The sequence below is a fragment of the Neodiprion fabricii genome, chromosome 2, assembly GCF_021155785.1.
Source record: "Neodiprion fabricii isolate iyNeoFabr1 chromosome 2, iyNeoFabr1.1, whole genome shotgun sequence".
NCBI classification, from domain to species: Eukaryota; Metazoa; Arthropoda; class Insecta; order Hymenoptera; family Diprionidae; genus Neodiprion; species Neodiprion fabricii.
In genome coordinates, this window is record NC_060240.1 from 37,118,230 (window position 1) to 37,140,870 (window position 22,641).

Consider the following 22,641-nt stretch of genomic DNA (forward strand, 5'->3'; position numbering starts at 1 on the left):
AGCGTAAGGTTTTTTTCATTTCGTCACGATTCGTTTCGCCTCTTCTTTTTTTTCGGCTCCTCCGGGTCCTTTGTGCGGCAGTGCTTATACAATAGCTAAAGAAAGCCAAAGAACTCTTTGGCGCGTTAAATGTGCGCTCGTATTATACTTACACACCGTTCGCGAAAATGTAATATACCCACCTACCTACACCTCTACCTGTATAACCTACGCTCAACGCGACGGTCCGCAACACCGCCACATCCTTTTACCTGTATGACACGCAACCGGAATATCTTTTTTTGACCTGCACACTACACACACGGCTACGCGGCTACGAAACTTTGCGCCAGAGGCTGATGACCCTGACCGTTCGAGGGACGTTGCTCCTCGACTTCCATAGCTGTTAGATCCTCGGCCGAAAAGAGCCGTGTGTTCGACGATGTACGCGGGAGAGAAGTTCAGAGAGAGAGAGAGACAGAGAGAGAGAGAGAGAGAGAGAGAGAGAGAGAAACCAATATTAAGGATGAAATCACTCAAGATAACATGATGTTCTTCATCGATGATACAAGGACTTTGTGTGGATAATCCGTGCGAAACCAAATGCTAGAGTTTATAAAACGGTTTATTTCATTCGACGAAATCCGTTGATACGTGCAGAGTCGAAGATTGTGGGAGAGGAAAAAACAAAAGTTCTTCGATTAAAAGAAAATTAATGATCGAGGTGACGAGACAGAGAGATAAATTTGACAAATTCGTGCAATTGGGTTTTAAATTTGAGCTGCGAGAATTTCGTACAGTTTTGACTATTTCTCTACCTACTGTGTTTCTATCTATTTTCGGATATAAACATGCGATCTGAAGAGATCGGGCATGAACCGCTCGGCCTGCCTCTGCTAATGCTATATTATTATACCACGTTTCCTACTTCATTTTCTTCAACCGCAGAGAATCGATTATCTGACCACCTTTGATCAGCCGGACACGCATCCCCGAATCTGAGAAGGCGATAGAAGTGCAAGAAAGGCACGGATTATTGATCTTCCGGTTTATTGTCCCCGTTTCGAATGTCCGAGAGATCATTCGATCGTTATATCGCGAGGGCATTATAAACTCGCCCGAAAACCTGCACGGCAAGATTTATCCCGAGATAATGATTTATATCCTTGACTCTGTTTGCCGTTTAACCGAAATATGCCCCCCTCGTCACGAATTGATTTTTAACACCGTTACACTTCATCGGCACTCGGAATTAGCCTCAATTCAAAACGGAGATCTCAAAGATCGATTCCAAACAGATACAAATATGCTCGGAGGATCACGTATAAAGTGATCCTTGAATTCTACTCGTCTCATTTCTAGATTCGCCAGGTTTACGCGGCAGAAATGGAGGGAAAAAATTCGCATGTTTTTTTTTTAAATTTTTTCTTCTTCGTTAAAAAATATACTATCCATGCAGACAGTATCGGTGTCCAATGTAGTACAACGAATGCACCGCTAGACGCCGTAGGCTGTCGGCATTGCAAACGCTCTCTCACAAGCGAGACGGCTTTGCTATTCGGAATTTATCCGTACTCATTTATCCCCGGGCAGAAATAATTCAACGCTGCTTTTTGTACCAGACGGTCGTATAACCTACCGAGAGAAACAAATCCCACAATTACCAGTCAAAATTAAAGCACATTAGAGGTCATTTAGCTGACGAGACAAAAAATTCTAAAGAATATCTCATTCTTAATTGAATTAAACGAACATGAGTCCAACAAATAGTAAAATGATCGAAAAGAAGCGATTTTTTTTTTATGAATAAAATTTTTTGCCGAAATGTAGGAGAAGCGAGTCAGTCGAGTGCGACGGGGAAGAACAACGATTGGCTTAACATTGTGAAAAAAAACTTTCTCCTTTGCGTAAAGATAGGAATTTTTTCATCTCTACGGAAGCAACGTTAATCACGATAGGTTTAAGGTCTAAGCTGAGAAATTCGCGACTTTTTGAGTACATGTTACTTGTGAGAATTGAAGTTCTCGACGTTCATCCGGTTTTCACTAGCGCCGAAAGTCTGAGCTCCACGTGATTGCCGACGTGTTACAGCTGCACATGCGAAGGGGTATATCGGTCATTGGAAACTCGTTGGAATGGAAGAAGCGCGCAAAAGGCGATAGTGGCTGTGGGCTGGAGCCACGGTTCGGTCCTTAATGCTGCCCTGCACAAAGAAATCTCGCAACAAGAATTGCTCGCGAGTGTCCTATATTCAGCAGGCCTTTCACCTTAACTAAAGTCGGCAAAGATGGAGGGCCGGATATACCCAGCTTCGCTGTAAGGCGAGGCTCGATAAGATTATAAGCGAGAATTTCGATTAGGTTAATTATATTATACCTGCAGCTGCGCCCTTTTTGCATTAACGTTGTGTAACGGTAATTAAAAAAACTAATTAATACGCTTAGTAAAAATAAATAATTTAACGCGTGTATCCCTGCGTCACGAATGTTCTCGAACAGTTCCACAATTGACGAGTACGAAAATCACCGATTCAATTCTTGGATAGAAATTCAACACCGCCTTTAAATATTAGTTACTTGCACGGAAATCGACGAGATATCCGATCGCTAAAAAATTATACTACGAATATTACAGGAGTTGAATCGACTTTCGAAACGCATAGATATAAAAAGAGTAGTAACAGATTTTCAACGCCTAAACAATTCTCGAATTTCCGTTCTTTTATTTCACACAACCCATTTCTCGATTATCCACAAAATCTCTCTGTCTTACGATAAGAAATATTTTCATACGATGCGCTTTCCTTCCTGACAGGATTCTCCTCCGTGATCCAAGTATATCTCTTTAATATTATTTAAATGTTTATAATTATATTTCCTTCTTCTTTGGGCGCAAGATTTCGCTCAAGTCGTACAGCTGGTTTTTAAAAATTTTGTAACGGAGCGTCGAAATCGTTGCGTCGTTTACAAATCTGCGGACGGAATACCGTCACGCGTTTCTACGTTAACGTTCACGAGTGGCTGACGCGCGAATCTGAGGGTTTATTTACGGCCGGTTTTCGGTCACATACAGGCGAGTGGGTATTATTTACTTAGAAATTTCCATTCAAAGGTTCCAGACGGTCAAACCGCGTCCGCAGCTTAGAGCAAACACGTGTCTTTTGCGAACTCTCTAAACGAGGAGACCCTTTTCAGCCAACAATGTCCACAATGAGCGTGCCTGACTAGGAGAACCTGTATGAAGGTACGAGCTGGACGTAAACACAAGGCCCCTCAAACGGTTCAGATTTTTCGAAAGCTTCTCCTCAGGGATGACGAAGCGAGAAAGAGGAAAGCTCGAGGCCCGGCATCGAATCACCGCGAGATAATGAAAAGAAGAAACGAAATAAAAGAAAAAAAGTAATAAACAAATTTCAAAACAAAAAGGATCGGTTATGGAAGCGGAGAAATCGAGAGACATCCCAAAGACTGGTTCATCCGTCCGCGTGGTTGCGGTTGCGGAATAAGTTTACGAGTTTACGCTGATCATTATTCAAGTCAAATTTGAGCCTACGATATTAGCGTTTCATCCAACGTACCGGATTAGCATTGTTCGAAGGAATGTAACCGGAATCCCAATGCAGATTCCCACGGGTCCGTATAATCTCTAACAATAAGTGGAATAGAAGTACGAGTGAGTGCTGCATCGTTGGGAAAAGAGGAGAAGGCGGAAGTGATGGAAAAAAGTATTGTGATCGGCGGTAGAAATATCGAGTAGGTATTCCAAAACCTACGCCAAAGCTCGGCGAGGCGATCCTAGGCAAAAGTATCGCGATGAATCAGGGAGCTTTAAAGTTCGGTAGCGCGGTAAAATAACGAGCCGAACCAGTGAAACCGGTTCGCTGACACGCCTTAGAAGATTTGCGTTTCTGCAGCACGGCATTAACGACCAGGGAACTTATTGCTGGAATAATTGCCGACTGGCCGAAGCGTGCTTCGCGCACTTGCAAATAAGCTGAGCTATCGGTGGAGAATATGAGAAGTAAGTATCTTAGCAAAAGCCTCGCCTCGCGGTACATCGATAATAATATTTGCCGCACTTTGTTACACATAGGTATGCAGGCCGGGCGGCAAACACTCGTCGTATCAGAATAAAACTATCGAGGGTAATCTAAACACGTCTGCAATACTTCCTGCCACGACTAGACGCAGCCTGCAACCGAGTCTTATCTTCTCCCGCCACGTTAAACGCCGTGGTTGGTACTTGCGCGTCAGACACACCCGATAACGCAGCGAAATGCGAAATGCAACGACTCGCTGCTCAGAATTGCCTTATTTATCTGTCACGAGTGCATCGGGCTTGCCTCCAAATTTCCGCACGTATTTTGGGCTACGAATCTTTGGCGAAAGTTCGATTTTTTTTTATCTTTTTTTTTTTTTTCGTTTCTACGAAATTTCTGCAGGCGTAAAATAGCGTGAAGATTTTCGTATATGTAAATAATGTAGCTATAAAAAAACAACACGTATGTAAATTTTTGGAAGCAGTTAACGTACTATACTGTTAGTAAAAATTTGACTTGGTTGTGTTTTAAATGCACAAAAAAAAAAAGAAAAAAAAAAAAAAATACGAATGAATTGGGAGCCTTAAATATTTTTCATCAATAATCGTCGCTTATTTATTATTCGTTCGCGGTATGTACATCGATTCATGGTCATCTTAGAGTGAAATAGAGAACCGTGTTGAAAAAAAAATTGTTTTCAATGCCGAAATAGTTTTTCCCAATATATGTATAATATTTACTTCATCGCTCGTTTATGTGCCTACATTATGACGTACTCCGACGAGGTTTGCGAAATGGAAAAAAGAAGTAACGCACTCGACGCAATGACTGTGAATGTGAAAAATAAAAATGCGTATCATATTATTCCAAGTAAAATATTCAAGGATAAAATTGCAACGAAACTGTCTATCGCTCTCAGTCTTTATACCAGGTGTCGAATTGGTCAGAGTGCCAAAGATCATTGAAGACCGTCTTGTTCGTGATGAGATTTTTCCTTTCCGTTTACAATGACAGCGCACGCTTCGTGGAACGATTTGTCGCAATTTCCTCTCCAAGGACTATACGATCTTTGCGAAAGCTACTTGACTTTGTTCGATGAAAATAAAGGAATAGAAATAAAATGAGAACAAGGAAACAAAAAAAAAAAAAAAAAAAAGGATCAAGCTTGTCTCGAGAAACTTCCGAGACGCCAAAACCTAGGCAGAATTTATTTCAGGAACATTGCAGGTTCGAATCGGAGTAGATTCAAATCTTTTGCGCGAAATTACTTTTAGTGACATTTTTTTAAATTTATTTCTCGGACGGGATGATTGAAATTTCACACCGTGAATTTAAAGATTCGCGTATACAATGTACGGAACCATTTCGTTGGCAGTACGGATACCAACCGTTCGCCACTTTATCAATCAGCCACAACGTGCAAGTATACAGGTGTGCTTTCTGCGAAATCAGATTGCAAGTTTTCGACTCAAGATACGTGGTATAGATTGTTCGTCCGACGTCGCAAGCGTGAGTTAAAATCATTTTTTCAATTCAACCTTGGAATCGTTTTTCAGCGGCTGACAATTATTACGAACGGCATCGAATCTGACAAACAGAGGAATCGGTCACGAGGACAAAGCCACGTTGACTTTTTACCTGAAATTAAAAGCTCGACGAGTTGAAAGGTTTATAATAAAACGAACGGTACGTTTTCGCAATGTGAAAAATCCAGGGCAGTTCACTCGCGAATGCGAATCGATACCTTGACGAATTCTGGTTCAACTCAAGTGTCTGGGTATGTTGGGTAATTAAAATGGAAATTGAAATCATTCGTTGGCCAAAATCGTGAAACGGAACGAGAACGGATTTCCGTCCTAAGACCAGGCCTTCCCCACTAAATTTCTACGCGAACGTTAAACTGGTTAAGAACCGAGGTACTAATGGGATAGGCCAAGGTTGTACGGGTGAAGTGTAAAAAGGACCAGGTGACGACGAGGCGAATGGATGTACGTGCAAATTTATACGTAGTCAGGAGAGTTGAACTAGCCCAAGACACGACCGTGAATAGCGCGTACATGAGCGTGTCTATGCCGTGTTAGTTCAAGGTTATCCGAAACGGAAGTCTGGCTCGGTGTGTTTAGAATAACATCGCCGGAGGCGAGCCGCAAACGGGGAGGAGGGAGAGAAGCGGAGGAGAAAGAGGTTTGGTTAGATTTGACCGGCTGCTGATAGACTCGTCTGCACAGTAACATAGGTCAGTGACACACCGAAGGCCACCGAACTAGAGGCAATAGGATAGGTTTGGTAATTCGCCAGAGGTACAGCAGTGCCGATCGACGGCACAGCGGCGTCTTTTCATTAATCATTGCTACGGCGGCGAAAAAACGTACAAATATAAAACAAAAAATAAAAAAAAAAAAACAACTCCGCACAGATAGATATTTTGCCAAACCAAAAAAGTACCGCCAATTTTTTTGCAAATTTTCATCGCTCGACCGCGTCACGCTCGCTGTTCTCGTCGAGGGCGTATTTTTCACGCGCTGAGCTGGCCGAGGCAGGCAATTAAATTCCTCGTTTCGCGCACTTGCGCAGCGTATATAGAGATATTAGAGTCTGCGGTTCCGCAGGCGTGTTTCACACCGTAAGGAGGAAGTGGTTTGGTTAGATTTGACCGGCTGTTAGACCCCGTGTTCAACTATACTTAGCTGCACAGCAGCCTGGGTAAACGACACTTGTAAGGTCGATGCGTGTGCAGAAATATAATTATTGTTGGGTGATTAGAAATGGAGAGCGAGAGATTTAAGAGCACGTAATTGTGAATGGGGTCCTTCCTGTAATTGACGCGATAATTCGTTTCTCATCTCAATTCGAATACGCTAGAATTTCGAATATTAACTGCAGAGAAGTAGGCAGGTATACGTCCATGCATGTATGTATGTGTATATTTATGCTGAAAGAAGGAAAAAAAGAAATCATTCTACTAACGCGACGCGCAACGACATTTGAAATTCCGAGTAGGAGATATCGGGACGAATCCGGCCGCCTCGCCTCCAGGGAGATATCAATTTTTCTATACAACCACACACGCACACGGACACACAGTCTCCCTGGAAGTGATTTCCGCATGAAATTACAACATTTCCATTTATACCGCGAGTCAGAAGAGACAAAAAGAGGGAGAGAGAGAGAGGAGACAGAGCGGTGTCTAAATTTGGTTTCACGTGACGATCACGTAATCGTAGGTTAGTAACGTTGCTTCGTGCCAGTCAAATCCGCGGACGCTTTATTAGAATTTACCGAGCGACGCTGAGACGGTCGGTTCCCCCTTTTACTTTTTTCTTTTTTTTCTTCTTTTTCTTTAAATTTTTTTTATCCTCATTATATTCCTCTCTTTTCCTTTTTGTATTCTAGGTCATAGCAGGTGGGAAGAAAAAGCGGTCCGCGTTTCACGGCTGCTGCGGCGTTACGACGGGGGGAAAAGAGGCGTCGAGATCGGTCGCCGGATTGCAAACCGAAGGTAAGGTGTAGTACGTACATTAGTCGGGTTTTAACTCCCGATAATAATCGCTCATTCTCCTCGATATAAAATCACATCAACGAACACCGCTCGAATGCGACGTTCGGATTTGTATTTGGCGCACGTTCGTTATTTCCTTAGATGTTACATTTATTTTATGGAGAAACTGGTGCGGAAATAACGATACCACAAGAGCACATACGACCAGTCCGCAGCCATAACCGTGCCTACCAAGAACGACCGAGGCCCGCGGATTCAAATGCTAGCTAGAATCTAATGACGATGACTGCACCATCTTCCCGGATTTCGCAACTGACCTCTGCGCGTTTCGCACGTAGAGATACGGAACCGCAAACACCGCGGTATGTATCCACACACGCGACTCTCGCCTTGAACACACATGCCTACATTGTTATCTACTCTCGTGCTACCGAGAAACGGTGGTGACTGGCTAGCTTTGCGACACCGTAATCGCAAAACACTGTGTGTCTACCAATCTGCATATCCTAGGGTGTTTCGGAAAAAAATAATACGTCATTTTACACCAGGGCACTTCATAAAAATTTTGTTTACGGTTGAAAGAAAGATTCTGTCAAATGACGAGCGTTATACGTTATCCGGAGGATCGCGGTCGGTTGATTTTTCACTTTTTTTTTAAATTTATAAAGCATCCCGAATGAAATTGTTTTTCTACTACTTGCGTCAATCGTAACATCAATTCACGTTACAAAGAAGATCCAGACTTGTAATGACAAGTCTCCGGTTGATGTTTGAGAAGTGTATCTAACGAATTTTTCATTATCAATTCAATCTCATGAAATAGTTATAATTTAATATGGACTTTAATTTAGGAGAATAAGATTTTCGGTTGATATATTCTTGTATTATGGATCGTGATCGATGGGTTGAATACAAATGTCAGGAAATGTATAATAATTGATGTGCTACAACGTGTTTCTTCGTAAATTCGAAAAATTGAATGAGCGCGATCTTCTACGTAACGTAGAACACTCATCTTTTGACAAAATCATTGTTTCAACCCAAACGAACATTTTAGGGGATGCAACCGCGGGAAGTGGTAAATTATTTTTATTTAAAACACCCTACCGCGTACTATTGCTGAAAGCTCGAGCTTCGTCTATACCTATACTGCAATACATCTTTTGTACGAAGCACGTAAAACTCTGATGATGCTGCCACTCTTGTATTCCACACACACACACACACACACACAAAAATGTGTTGCAGAACGAAGAAGAATTGCCCAGACGGGGATTGAGCGTCGCCAGTTTCTGGAATATGAGAAATAGACACGGATTGCAGCCCGCGGATGAAGAACCAGTTGCTCCATATATATATATAAATGTATATATGTATACTACTGCTACGAAATACGTACGTCATGCGTAACTTTATTGTGTATACTTGGAAAATAAATGTGGTGCGATATCTTGTACTTCACCGTCGTAAGATGACTTTGAAAGAATGGAGATTTTTTTTTTCATTCATTCATTTTTGCTTTGTTTTTATTTCCCCACGCGGCACTTCGTCGTCACGAGGAAACGGCAGATAGCGAAAAAATTGATTGTCTAGATACCTGTTTTACCAATTTATCGAAATTTATACCTTGTGCAAGTAGTACCTGCTCAAACTTTATCTATTTCTCTGTTCTTACATCTCTACAAGATACGAGACCTATGGCTTGAAATTTTTTTCTCAAATTCCATCCCGTTATTTCCAGTTTTTGTGTATCGCAAAGTGCAAAGATCGTTCGCTTCTCCAATTTAGCAAGTTCGTTGCCTTACAGATGTTTTGAAATTTCGTAACATCAACTCCGTATAGAAAATGAATCCCTGTTTCGAAAAACAAAAATTGAAATATAGAATTGAACATTCGACAAGGATGTGGTCTAAAAATTGTCAAAGACGCGTACGGAATTTTGTCTAAAAAATAATGACATGACAATCTTGAAAATCGATTATGAAGAAGAGATAATTCTCACTGTCAGCGATTTTTGCGAACCTCGTTTTATGTCCCTTTAAAAATTGACTCCTCAAACAAAATTCTCAAGACAGTCGTGTCCGGCCGAAACGATTTCTACTGAATTGGCAAATTTGCTCAGATTTATTCGCTGTATGTAATACACCGCGCAATATCCATTAAAGACAGTGGTTGCAGAGAGCCGGATGAGTGTTGCATGAGAATAAAGTGTTGATTATCCTTGACGCGTTCAGCTCCTAACGCAGAGTTCGCAGACGGTCACACGATTCTCGCCTTCTAATATCTAAGGATCGTCGTTCTTCGCAGCAAGCCGGTAGTTGCGTAATACTTAACCTTGACAACAGGTATAACAAGTCTCTATTCCTCCTTTCGGTGCTGATCTAACAGCCGATCGCAGGAGGTATAATAACAATGCTTGTCCTCTTTTTTCTTTCTTCTTTAATTTTTTTTTTCTTCTATTTCTTCATTCACTCCCCCCTCCCCCCCCCCCCCCCTTAGGTTCATTTATTCATTTACCTATTACATCCGTTGATTTTTTGTCGTCAAAAACCGATGCGCCCGGACCCGTTGAAAATTTCTGAAAAGATTTATTATTCCCCGGTACTACAAGCTGGACACGTCTAGCTCTGCATACACGCTCCGCGGTACGTACACGGGCATTATCGTATTTACATTTATACTTTCAACAAGCGGACGACGAGAAGAATACATATGGCAGGTGGGCATCAGAAGGATTCAACGAGCGCGCGCGTGTCCGTGTCCAAAAATACGAGAACGTAATTTTTAATGAATTATTGTGCGCCCGTGGTAACGAGCCACGATCCATCCGTACGATTCTCGATCCGGTCCTTTCTCCCCCTCCCCCCCCCCCCCCCCCCACACACACACAAAGTAGAATAACGTATACCTTAAAACGCGCGATTACATCCGGAGGACGAAGCGGCGTCGATCGATAGATACGGCAAATTTTTCCGTCGTTAAATCACGGGCCTTACGTAACTCACGGCGAAGATCGGTGAGGTAGGCGAGAACTGGACAGGTGGGTACAGTTAGCCACTAAAAACCAAGGTCCGAGCCACGGACAAGACGCGCCGCGTTAGAGAATGCTAGATGTTGCCTAAGGCCGGCGGAGGAGAAACGGCCAAGGTCAAGCTAGACAAGGTGAACGCGGTGGAATGACGCAACAACGACATTACGCATCGCCGCGACGAGTCATAGGCGTCGTTGAGTATTCCGCGGGTGCGCGGCGAAATAGATTAGCGATAGAAATGGAGGGGGGAGGGGGGGGGGGGGGAGGCGGAAGAATCGGGCGAAGGAGCCTTAATGACCCCTCGTTCTCGGCGACATCGAGCGACGACGACGCATCGAGTAAGACGAGCAAGACGAGGAATACGTGGGAAGCGCGAAAGCCGCAATTCTCAAAGACAGTAAATAATTGCGGTATAACCAAACCGTGTCCGAGGTCGTTGACCCCCGAGGAACGATCTTTTCTTCGTGAGGAGTAGAAGACGCGGAAGAAAAGGTCGCCGATCGAGTTTCTTACAGAAAATTGCACACGATGCCTCGTTTTCGGCATCGAGCTTGCGGGGCGGAAGAGGAACCGAAACACCTTACTGATTAGGGGAATTACCAGACCCGAAGGGATCGGAGGCTGGATCGGGGTACGAAACACGGGCATCCGAACGGCGAGTCCCGGGATCGAAACGTCGTCCTCGAACCACGTCACGTACGTGACGGCGTGACGGAAATTCTTCTTGGACGAGAAATACTCTTTCAAAGATTATAATGTACCCAGTTTTCGACTTCTGTGCACCCTGCAAAGAAAAAAAAAAAAAAAAAAAGAAACCGGTATACCTATACGTGCCGGGTATTTAACGTCGCTTTGAACGTGATGAAAAAGCTAAGCGAGATCGCCTCTCGGCAGCCGTGCAGAGACCAATACCTATGTTTTCATCCATGTCCTATCGTACGTATGGCGAATTACATTTTTTCAAATTCAGCGAATGCTTTCAATTTTTAGCAATTCATGTTTCACGATCGCTGTTTGAGGACTGACCGTTAACCGATAGGCAGGATTTTGAGAATCGAATCCTCGACAAGATTTCAAATCGTTTAAACATACGTTCACAGCGCGGATAGCGATAGATACTACAAGAATAGTCCAAAAGATCCCGTGCGCCTTTGACGAGGAACCCACGGCGCCATTTCTCAAACCAAAACCAAATGACTAATGATCCAGCGTCGTGCCAGTTCGCCGTATAATATGTTTCTAGTAACGACGCGTGTATAAAAACTCTTTAGCTATCCACGCCGAAACGATTTCTCTGCGTCGTTCCGGTTTTACAGAGCCGAGCGAGAGAGAGAGAGAGAGAGAGAGAGAAAAAAAGGAGTGAAAAAGAATTGGGAGAAAAAAAAGATGTGAGCGTTACGTGTCTTCGGTTAGAACGTTAGAATCGAGAGTGACCCGAATTACGGTCGCGGCCGCAGCGAACGCGTGGTTTGCGTCGCGTATACGGTCTAACGATAAACAAGTTGGCGTAGGTCGGAAATTAATGTACGTATCATTGTAACCTTGCGGCTAAGCAGCGTGTAGAAAGTTTACACTAAGGCGAGTGTTGGAAGTTGCGTGACTAGATCCGCGAACATTCGAAATAACGGTAGAGATGCTATTTAACAGCAGCTACAAGTACACCGGTATATCAAATATTCCAACCATGACCTATTCACTTCATTGACGGTTTGATCGGCGAGCTGCAGCTTATGCTTATTATACACTTATGACCACCGTGCGGAGATGTATAAAATAAACAAGTTCTCCGCAGATCGATCGTGCAATGATTTATTTTCAAAGCGATCATCGCTGTCCTCCAATCCTTCGCATTATCCGTCAATTAAAATACATATCTCCAGTAGGTACTTAATTCACGTGCCAAGCAACTCTTTTTCTGTTTTTTTTTTTTTTTTTTTCCTTTCTTTTCTTACTTCAGCTTCAATTCGAGGTTTGGTTTGATCTCCGCGGTTGTTCATGAATATTCGAATTAGCCTCGCACCATTAATTGCACAAGTTGGCGAAACGAGTTCTTGCTAAGAGATTTAGAAAATCTCGATACGATCTTTCTTTACGATAAAATATGATTTGTGCAATTTTGCGCGCGGGTAATTACTCGCTCCGAATCGACCAGTTTCGATTTGTCCGCGCGCTGAGCTTCGATGTGGCAAAATGCGTCTTAGGTGCGAAGTCTATTCGGTCGTATACGTGCCAAATTTCAATTAGCACACACCGTCTACACTCACACCGTGAAATCGGCCCACTTTTCGAGGGAAAAGGTGAGGTTCGACGTTTGCCGGCTGCCCGGCCAAACTTGATTGGATATCGAACGGAATATTTCCGCGGCGCATAAAGCCGTCTTCTAAATTAGCATAAATTTACCGACTTACACGGTATTTGCGATCCGATGTGTTCCAAAGTAGTGTTCAACGTTATACACCAAAGCGTTACGTTCAGAGGTCTAAACTCCCACGGCCGGAGCTTAGAGCATAAATATGCTAATTTCCTGGCCGCATTCGGACCGTCGTTGAATCCGGCAAATCGAACTTCAGGTTTTCGTGAACAGTTGTCAATTTTATACGCCGAAATAAATTTTAGGCTACATATGCGGCGGTCGTTTTATTCTATTTATTCACAAATTTCTTTCGTTCTAAACGGTGGTTAACCCGTGGCAAATGTACCTACTCGTTACAGCTGTGATAGAGAGTAAAAAAAATTAAAAAATAAAATAAAAAAAAAATAGTCCCCAGAGAAAGGATCAGCAATGAAAAACCGCTGACTTTCGACCCGGACCTACGACAAACGAGTCGGAGAAACAAAAAAGAAAGAAAGAAATCTCAAACACGCCGACTGTGGCGAGTAATGTTACGTATGTCCAGAGGTCGGTGAACCGTGAAGGATTTCTAACGCTCGCTTTCAATGACATTAACCTAGGCGGCTAGACGGGGAGCGGTGAGCTCGGAGAACGAGGTTCTAACGATTCATCTCGAACTTGACCGAGTTTCTGGGCCTCCGGTATGTCGGCCGCACTTGTTCAACGCGTACGAAGCTTCCTCTCGGTGTACCGAACATTGCGTAATAAGTACCTACGGACGTACAACAACGTGACGATGCAAGAAGAGAATGAAATTCACACGCTGAATCGATTAGTTTGAATAACGAGAGGTTCGAGGGCTCGGAATTGCGATATCCAAGATTTATGACGTTAGTTTTCGACAGGCGTATGATTGCAGGTTATTTTTCAGTTCCGTTTTTGCTTGTTTCGACGTATGGAAGAAAAAAATTATTAAAAATTCCACAAGTCTATCAGGCGTTGCTAGCAATTTTCAAAGACCTTAATCATCGTCATTTGTCAGAAAATCAGACGTAGCTTGTTCCTCGGCTCGACACCCGCGCCGTTACGTGTTTAACAAGACTGTAATTACATTTCTTGCAGGGGGTGTCGATACCTCGCACCGGGCGTCAAAGGGTTCTTCATCGTGATGAAATACGCGAAATTGTATCGCGTTCGGATTAATTATATCACGAGATAAGGGGGAACGCGATTTAATTTACAAAATTGACCAACCTTTACAGTAACGGGTACAGAACGACGGATGAAACTGGCGTAATTTGATTTCACGGGGGGGGGGGGGGGGGGGGGGGATGCGAACCTTTGTCATATACGCGAGATTATTTCCTGATTAACAAAATGGTTAATTATTCCCTTATAAATGAGTTACGCTCGATATCGGAGTATTTTTTCTTTTTTTCATTTTCTTTTTCAACAACGAGGAAAATTGTTCTCGCTTTAACATTGCCAAGAAGACAGAATTCTTCTTCTCAGCTGACGATGAAACCAGAAGCTGAATTATATCTGAAGAGGAAAATGAACGTCTCTTGTCGCTGGAATGTTAGGAATCTAATTAATTAACGTCTTTACAATACACCGGAGAATTCCTGCAGTCCTTTCTCTGCACGTCGAGACGCCGTTCCATCTACACCGACTGCAATCCACAAACTTGTTCGGAAAAAGACGATACTTTTACAGACGGAAGGAACCGTCGAGAATTTAACGAGGAATTTCAAATCACGTACTACTTCGCGCATTTTCTCGAAGAAAGACTTGATCGACGAACACTGCAAAGGTATTCAAAAGAAATATTGTTGATCCAGGTCCTTTTACGATTAAATGCTAAGATCCTGAATGCAAAATTATTCTAATAGGTATTTTTTATTTTTTTTTAAGTTTTGACCGAACATTTTAACTGAACATACAAGGAAATAGTGAGACATGACACCCAGATTACTTTTCCATTAACTACAAGGAGAGGAACGCGGACAGCAATGAGTGTCTCGGTAAATGTCACGTTTTTCTCCCCTCGTCTCTTACCCGAGAACCTGCGTTATAAACTTTCATCGATTCTACTCCCGGGGGAAAAAAGGTCCGGCACCGCGAGTATTTAAATAAAGATAATTCACGACTCGGTAAACGATCGCGGAAGAAAGAGAATAGCGATCTCGCCACGATTCAACAGGGATGACTTTTTTTTTTAAACAAACGAATCAAGGCTGGTAGAGGCGGGAAATTTAACGCTCGAAGCAAACCGGATGAAAGATATTCTTCGGGCGACACTGTACACGACGGAACGAGTGAGAAAATTTTTAAAAAAATTACCATCTTCAAAGTGCAGATTTTAATACCGCGTAACATGACGGACAAAGAAACTCTCCCCCTTTCTCCCGATTTAACGGTATCCACGCACAAACAACGTCTGTGTATTTTCGATCATGCATAAATACGTGCGCGAGAAGCGAATAACAGGCAAAATAATGTGCGGTAATAATTTCCTGCGAATATATCATTCACCGTGGTTGTAATTAATTAGCGCTGCCTCCTGCCAGTCAGACCGTGACTTATGCAGACGGCGGAGAAACGGATAGACAGACACCCACGTTACAACATATTGTACCTGCGTCCGTGCAATCTATCGTGCGACGGTGAAATATTGCGAATTCTCGTTACAGCCAACTATTTCTTTTTTTTTTTTTCCATCCACTTCGCAAGTATGGCCGAGCTTCAAACGCGCAAAAAGGCGTCTTGATGGGTGTATGATGGCCGATTCTGGCGAGTAGACTGCGGACGAGCGGCGCGTCTGCGGGATAGATTGGTGTTAAAGGTTACCGGGACGACGAAGAGAAGAAAAAAAAAAACAGAAACAACGAAAAAAGATTATAAGACTTGTCGGAGGTGAGCAAGTCTCAGGATACGCGGTCGCCACTTTGCACTTATTGTTAGCAAATCATCTTCGTATGTTCGGGCATTAATTAATGCATACGATACTTTTTTACCCGATCGTCGCGTTCCAGAAGTCAAATGTAAATTTAATAAACCCACCTACATAGGAATCTGAAGTCAATTTCATATTACCGATACCCTATTTTTATTATACAGATGATTGCGCAATTTCTTTCTAATTTCTTTCTCATTCCTTTTCACTCTGCTTCACATTTTTACTTTTTGAATTTCTTTCTCTTCCTTCTCTTTTCTCGGTATATGTATATATATATATATACAATGTTCTATCCTTTGATACGTATCGTTCCCATGATTATCGAAGTGACTGAATAAACGATTGATATAAATTCTGAACCAATTGTAAGAGGATAAAAAAAAAGGAAAAAGGAACCGAATGAAGTCGAGGGACACAAAGGTGAAGAGACGATGCGTAACGTCTCGATCAGCGTAAGGGGAAATTGTCGTGAAAATTAGCTGACAATACGAGTGTTGATGAACGAGAATAATATGCGCAGGAGTTGGTGATAAAAATAAAGGAAAACACTAGGGTTCAACTAATCACTCGGTATCCCGCAGTCGGCGCAGAGCTTGCAGTTGGCTTTTACAAGCTCCCGGATGCAGTTCACCGAGTCCCAGGAGCAGGTTTTTCGATTCAATTTACAGAGTGCGCTCGTTCAGGCTGGGACGAAGAGCTCTCTGACTTCCCTTGACTTGATTAGCAGCTATGCCGGTGACGCGTTCATTGCGCGTTTCGCTTTCATTAATTACCGTGATGCATCCCCGTTAATTCAACCGCCATCTGGCTCAGCGCCACTTTGTCACAAACTGACGTTAAAAAAGTATGTATGTGAAAATCGTCCCGAAACGGAACGACCAAGTATGCATGTTGCCCGTACGTGTCACCCTTCAATTATTCCGGATTATCGTAGTCACTAGCAGAGATTAAGGCCGCGAATCACATCCGTCTCAACTTTCTCCCGCGCGACTAACTAAGCAGACGTCCGGCATTCCGCGTCAAGATCAGAGAAATAGACACGCCGCGATCTCCGTTGGATAATTTTCAGGTCAGATTAGTTATCGCTTGAAACGACAAGCTCGGTTCACGTCGGCGGCTTTGCCGAGAGCCGCGGATAAAACGCCCGATGGAAACGAGAGTAAAACGCGAAATGGGAAACGGGAACGAGACGATCGATCCTTGATTCCAATTACCATAATATCTACCTACTGTGCGCGATTGATTAAGACCTCTCTGTGTGAGCTGGCTCGATGCTAGGACAAATGGAAGGTGAGCTCTTGGCCGTTTGGCCGGTTTCTTCGGTCCTCGATTCTCGCGGATAAAACACGATGGACAATCGACAGGGAATCAGAGACAGGGTTTAATCTTATCGATGAGACGGAGACGCGACTTGGGCGAGATGTACACTGAGAGAAATTTTTAGTTCCGGTTACCGCTCAGTGCTCAACTATTTTCATTTTTTATCACGATCGAAAAGTATAGTTCTAGGTAGAAGATGAAAATTAGTTTTTTAGCTGTTACCGGAAAGTCTAGTATCCGTTACTACTCTTTCTCACTAAGACGACTGTTGCTATATTTTCTTGTAACTGTTGCGAAAATTTATTGCTCGTGCAGCAATAAATTGGCGTTAAAGCCTTGTTTCACTCAAAAAGTAGAGTAAACCTCACAATTTGACTTTGCGTTGCAATTACCTAAAAAGGATCGACGATAGCGCAAAATGGTTAGGCGTACCTCGTTTTTCGTAATTCCAACAATATTCAAACAGTATTTTCAACGATATAACGTTTTATCGAATATTTCTAGTTACCGCAACAAATGAAATGTTTCTCAGCGTATAGCTGTGCACGATGTACATACGATACATACCCTGCATGACCATTGCCTATCATCGAGTTTTCTCGCCAACGGTACAACCGCCGTTCGCACATTTGTACCTAACTGCACGCCGTGCATGCATGTACGACATACTCAAATTACCGTTCCAACCATCTCTCGGGACTCGTCCGATGTTGTAATTCTTGCACTCGACACCGGCTCCTCTGCTAACGTTCATTAACGCAGGAATTTCTCTCCTCTTTTTTCCCCTCCTTACGCAGCCCGAGTTGCGTGAGATGCGTTGTGATTACACGCGGCTTTGGCATAGTCGTAAGATAATTCCGATTCGATCGATCATCGTCGGTAAACAGGCTCAAGATTTCAGCACCGAACCTTCTATCCCGGAGAATACCAGAGAAGGAAGGAATTGCGGCGTGAATCGTCAGTCAAGCCGCGCTCCGATCTATCAAACACCCCGCGATTTCATCGATATTCCTGCGAGAATTCGATGCGTAGAATTATTACAAGGTCGTTGAATTTAATTCAGAGGTCTCGGATGAGATTCGCGACAGTCATCGAAACCGTACCAAGCATTTCCAATCTTGACTGTTGCCGCTTGTCACTTCTCTCGGTCTTAATTCGTGATGGATTATATTCTCGCGGTCGGTAGCTCGTGCGGCTGATAGCAAGTTGTTGAAGACATCGCGGAGTGAAATGAAACCAATTTGAACAGTTGATGTAATTTACATTCGTCACTTTAGCACGCTCACAGATTGATGTTACATACATTATCGCTCGTGTCGCTGATTAAGATACCGAACAATTGGACAATCCGAATCGCGATTGCTCGATCTAAATCGAATTCTCAAGGAGATTTTATTCGTCTGTTTATTTCATCCTTTAGCGAAGAAATTCCTTCGTCCGTGCAAATAATATTGTCCGAATGAAAACACCGCAAGCGGCAAAATGCGTCGATAATTATAACGAGAAATATTTGACCGATGATTGTGCGTGTCCTGCATTGAAATTCAGTTAACGTTTGGCTCCAAAGTGAAGCTTCAAAGACGCTTTAACCTTTCTAAAATATGCATAGGTATGTATGCATACGTAGAAAGAGGCAGGTAGAAGGATCGTTTTTGGTCTTCGGCGTATGACGTCGTAGGCACAAGATACGTGCGTGTGTATATTTTCTTAGCAAAGTTCCGTTACAAAATTGAGACTAGCCGGCGTTCGGTCACCGCAGATTAGGTTGGGTTAGGTTGGGGCAGCCTGCTTCTGGTTCTCGCCCGAATTCGCGGCTCGGTTAGACAAGTCCGAATTTTCAGGATAGATTTATTTCTCCGCGAGATATGAGGTCAAACGTATTCTCCGCCTCGAATATACGCGTCTTCCGCAGTCGCACACACGTTCGTACATAGACACAGTTTTACTCACCGTCGTATTACAGCCGCAAAACGTCGAGGATAAACTTGCGGCGATAAATATTGGACGGTTGACGGAAGTCGATGTGTATTACGAATGCGTGCATCCCTCCTCTGCAGAACAAGACATTATTTATCTAAAAATAGTCGACGAGGGCAAATCATGCCTGCCACAGCAGAGTCTTTAATATTTATCGCTCTCCGGCCTATGACTTACAAACAACCAACAGCTACACGTATCACGTATCCTATATTTATTCTACCTTTACCGAGAATCAGAGTTTAGCGAATTTTGCTGAATTATTCTTCCTAACAAATTTTCAACAAAGCCTACGAACTCTGACCAATTTTAATCCTACATTCAATTTATTCATACTCAGAGGAAACTTGACGATTTTTACTTCGTTAAATTAGTCCTCGATAAGACTGTAACGTGATTTCGACTCGGTGTTATTCTTCGGCTAATAATTTAAAACAGTGAAAAAATTCGTCTCTAGTTTCGTGTACTGAAGAATCATCATGTCAAAATTTGTTGTTGACCTTTTGCTCCAAACGTGAGATCAAGTAACTCGACGCGAGTCCCGTTAAAACGAACGTTTCCCTTGATTGTCGGTACCTTGTAGCCCTTGGCAGCTCCTCAAGAGAGTGAAGGAGGACGAGGGGGGAGGTAAAAGGTTCTGGGAGTACGTAACCTCTCACACACAATAAGTATAGTAATTGGCATGTAGAAGAAGACGAAGAAGAAGAGAAGGAGGAGGAGGAGGAGGAAAGAGATAAAGAAGCCGGAAGACGACAAGAAGGAGAGAGCGGCTCGAGTAGGCGCCTGCAAATGTACACCTATCTACCGAATACCATATACTTGCAGCTATACTTCAAAGGAACTGGCGTATAATATCCAAGCAGCAAGAGAGCCCGCCGCGGCAGAACGAGCAGACAGTAAGTAAGGCAGCACCGTAGGAAATTGCCGTTCTTTAGGAATTTCAGCCTCCCGCAAAATATGAACATTTGTATGAAGTGAAAAAAATTTTACAACTTCTGCCGGAATGAAAAAATTCACGTCCCTTTTCAACGGCCGGAACCTCGTGCGGCGGAGAGGCTTCTCGAAAGTGAGATAGAGAAAAAAACAACGGTGGAAAAATAAATAAATTGAAGAAGGATTAAACAAAATATTCGCTAAATATTACCTCGCACGTACGTAACCATATGCATGCGTACGTTGTACATGCAGAGGAAAGCAAATTAGGAAGAAGAGAGCGATGGGCGCCCCTATTACGAAAATTACAGATGATATATTTCTCCCACACATACATATAATAAGCTACTGCACACACGAATATATGCATATGCATATATAATATACACACACACGCGTACATTTCCGCGAGTTCGTTATGCAGCTGTAGGAAGGTAGGAAGGTAGGAAGGTGCACAAAAGGTAGGCGGGCAGGTATGTATATATATAATACACAAGCTCGTAGTACGTAACGTTTACCGTTTCCCTTCACTTTTTGCTCACCTTTTTACCACCTTTTTGCAGTCCAGGCTTGATATACCAGTTCTCTACCCTCCCTTCAAACGACGCGTTCACCAACAGGTAGGTAGCCGCGTGCACTCGTGTTAATAATACGCACACAGGTGCAACGGCGGAACTTTTGTGCACTGCGAGAAGGTGCGCGCTGAGGAAACAGAACCAAACGTACGTGTTGCGTCCTGAGGTTTTCCCACTTCGTTCCCGATTTAACCCCATAAATTCATCGTTTCATCCTCCATTTTCTGCACGTCCTTTAGACGAACGTCTAGATGTCGAAACGTCATTTCACCCAATAAGGCAAGAAAGACGAGACGATCACGATCGCGATCAAACGAGACACACACCTTTCAACGAACAAAAATACTAGCTTGAGTCGGAAATGTTAGACATGGATGATGCGAGTCTCGTGGTATTGAAAAATTTACGACTGAATAATGTAGTTATTATTATTATTTAATTTATTTTTTTACAAACAAAAAATAAAAAAAAACAAGGTTTACTGCCAAGCTGATGATTCCAAGTAATATTATTCAACGATGCGATAAAGATTTCAAAAGTGATATTGAACGCGGAACAAGTAAAAAGAAACTGAACTTCAAACCGTAAAAGCATTGAATACAGGCGAAACAAGGGCGTGGAGTTTCGTTCCACCGAACAGAATTGCACTATTCAAAAAGTTTGAAAGAAGGAAACAAAAATAATGAAATAAAAATCGTAATATAAAAGCCTTGGAATTCGCGTATATCGACTCTCCGATATTGAACAAGTTGAAGAACTCAAGGTCTGAAGTATCGGCCGAGGATGCGTCAGCAAAAATCCTTGCAATCTCTCCCCGGTCTTTGAATATCAAGTATAACCTTGTACATTAGATATTATACAAGCTTGCAATACCGGCAGCGATTAATTTCGGGATCGCCTATCTACTTTCAAGATCGTAATTACAACACCACGGTGCATTATACGCTGAGCAACGTTTCGGCGGTATAATTCGATCCCATTCGTTGCAGCGCGGATGTCGCATGCATCCAGTTTTATTGTTCCGGTGGATAGGTAGGTACTCGTGCCCAAACTGTGGTGGATTTATACCCTGTGCAGTCTTCGATCAGGAGGATTGCACTACGTTGCAATTGGACGGACGGCAAGATTGTATCGCATTTTGTGTGATTGAAAATAATTACCGCGGAATCAACTGCAAACTTTCCAAACCAGTAACGATTTCTCCGTTCAATCTTGTCCGCGATGGTACGTAACAAGTAGCGAAGAGAAAATAATGATAACAATAATAAAAGGAAAGGGAAGGTAACGAAGTTTATACATATACTTGATTTAAATCCAATAGACAGAGGATCGGCAGGGGAGTAGAAATACAATTATCGTAAGTAAAACGTAACCGCGGAAATGTACTCGTTGATACGAATACCGTGTGAAGAGGGACTCGAGGAGTCAAATATTTCCGCCTTCTGCAGCTTTGGCAGCTAGTCGTGGCACAAGGCAAAAAAACCCCGTCAAACCTTATCTTGTAACGCGCAGTGAGATCGAAAAGTTTCTTTCTTTTATTTTACGTAATATAAAAGAGTGTACACGCGGATAATATTGGAAAAGGAAGTATGAATGAAAATGTATGTTTGTATAATGTGTATAATGCAGGACTCGACGCGTAAATTTTTCTCGTTTCCGCGCCAGAACCACGGTGATACACCCTACTCAATGGGATGAGATTGAAATTTTGAATTTGAAAAGTTGCAAAAGCGCCAAATTCCGTTTTATTTAGTGGCGAATCGTAAATAAAGAACAAAATGCCGAAGTCAAAGTTCCGAAAGTGCGAAAATGAGAAAATTTTTAAAAACTGATACATCGAAATTTCAAATGATCGAAGTTTTTTAGTACTGTGAATATCTGGTTTGAAGAAATTCCACCACTTTGATCTTTCTTTGTTTTGGTTTTCCGATATTTTTACGTTCGAAATTCTGATTATTCTGATTTTCAGTTTTTGTGATTTTTCCCACCCAGTCGTT

General features: G+C 42.7%; 1 protein-coding gene and 1 long non-coding RNA gene across 4 annotated transcripts in view; one reads left to right on the top strand and one right to left on the bottom strand.

Moving 5' to 3' along the window:
- The window catches only part of LOC124176903, a 108,626-nt gene that overhangs the window by 13,298 nt on the left and 72,687 nt on the right, over positions 1-22,641 (bottom strand). The gene's annotated exons all lie outside the window — the stretch shown is intronic.
- On the top strand, positions 6,642-8,992 carry LOC124176905. The gene is made up of 4 exons (XR_006869486.1): positions 6,642-6,721; positions 7,412-7,517; positions 7,681-7,879; positions 8,766-8,992. It is a non-coding gene; the product is annotated as an uncharacterized LOC124176905 (long non-coding RNA).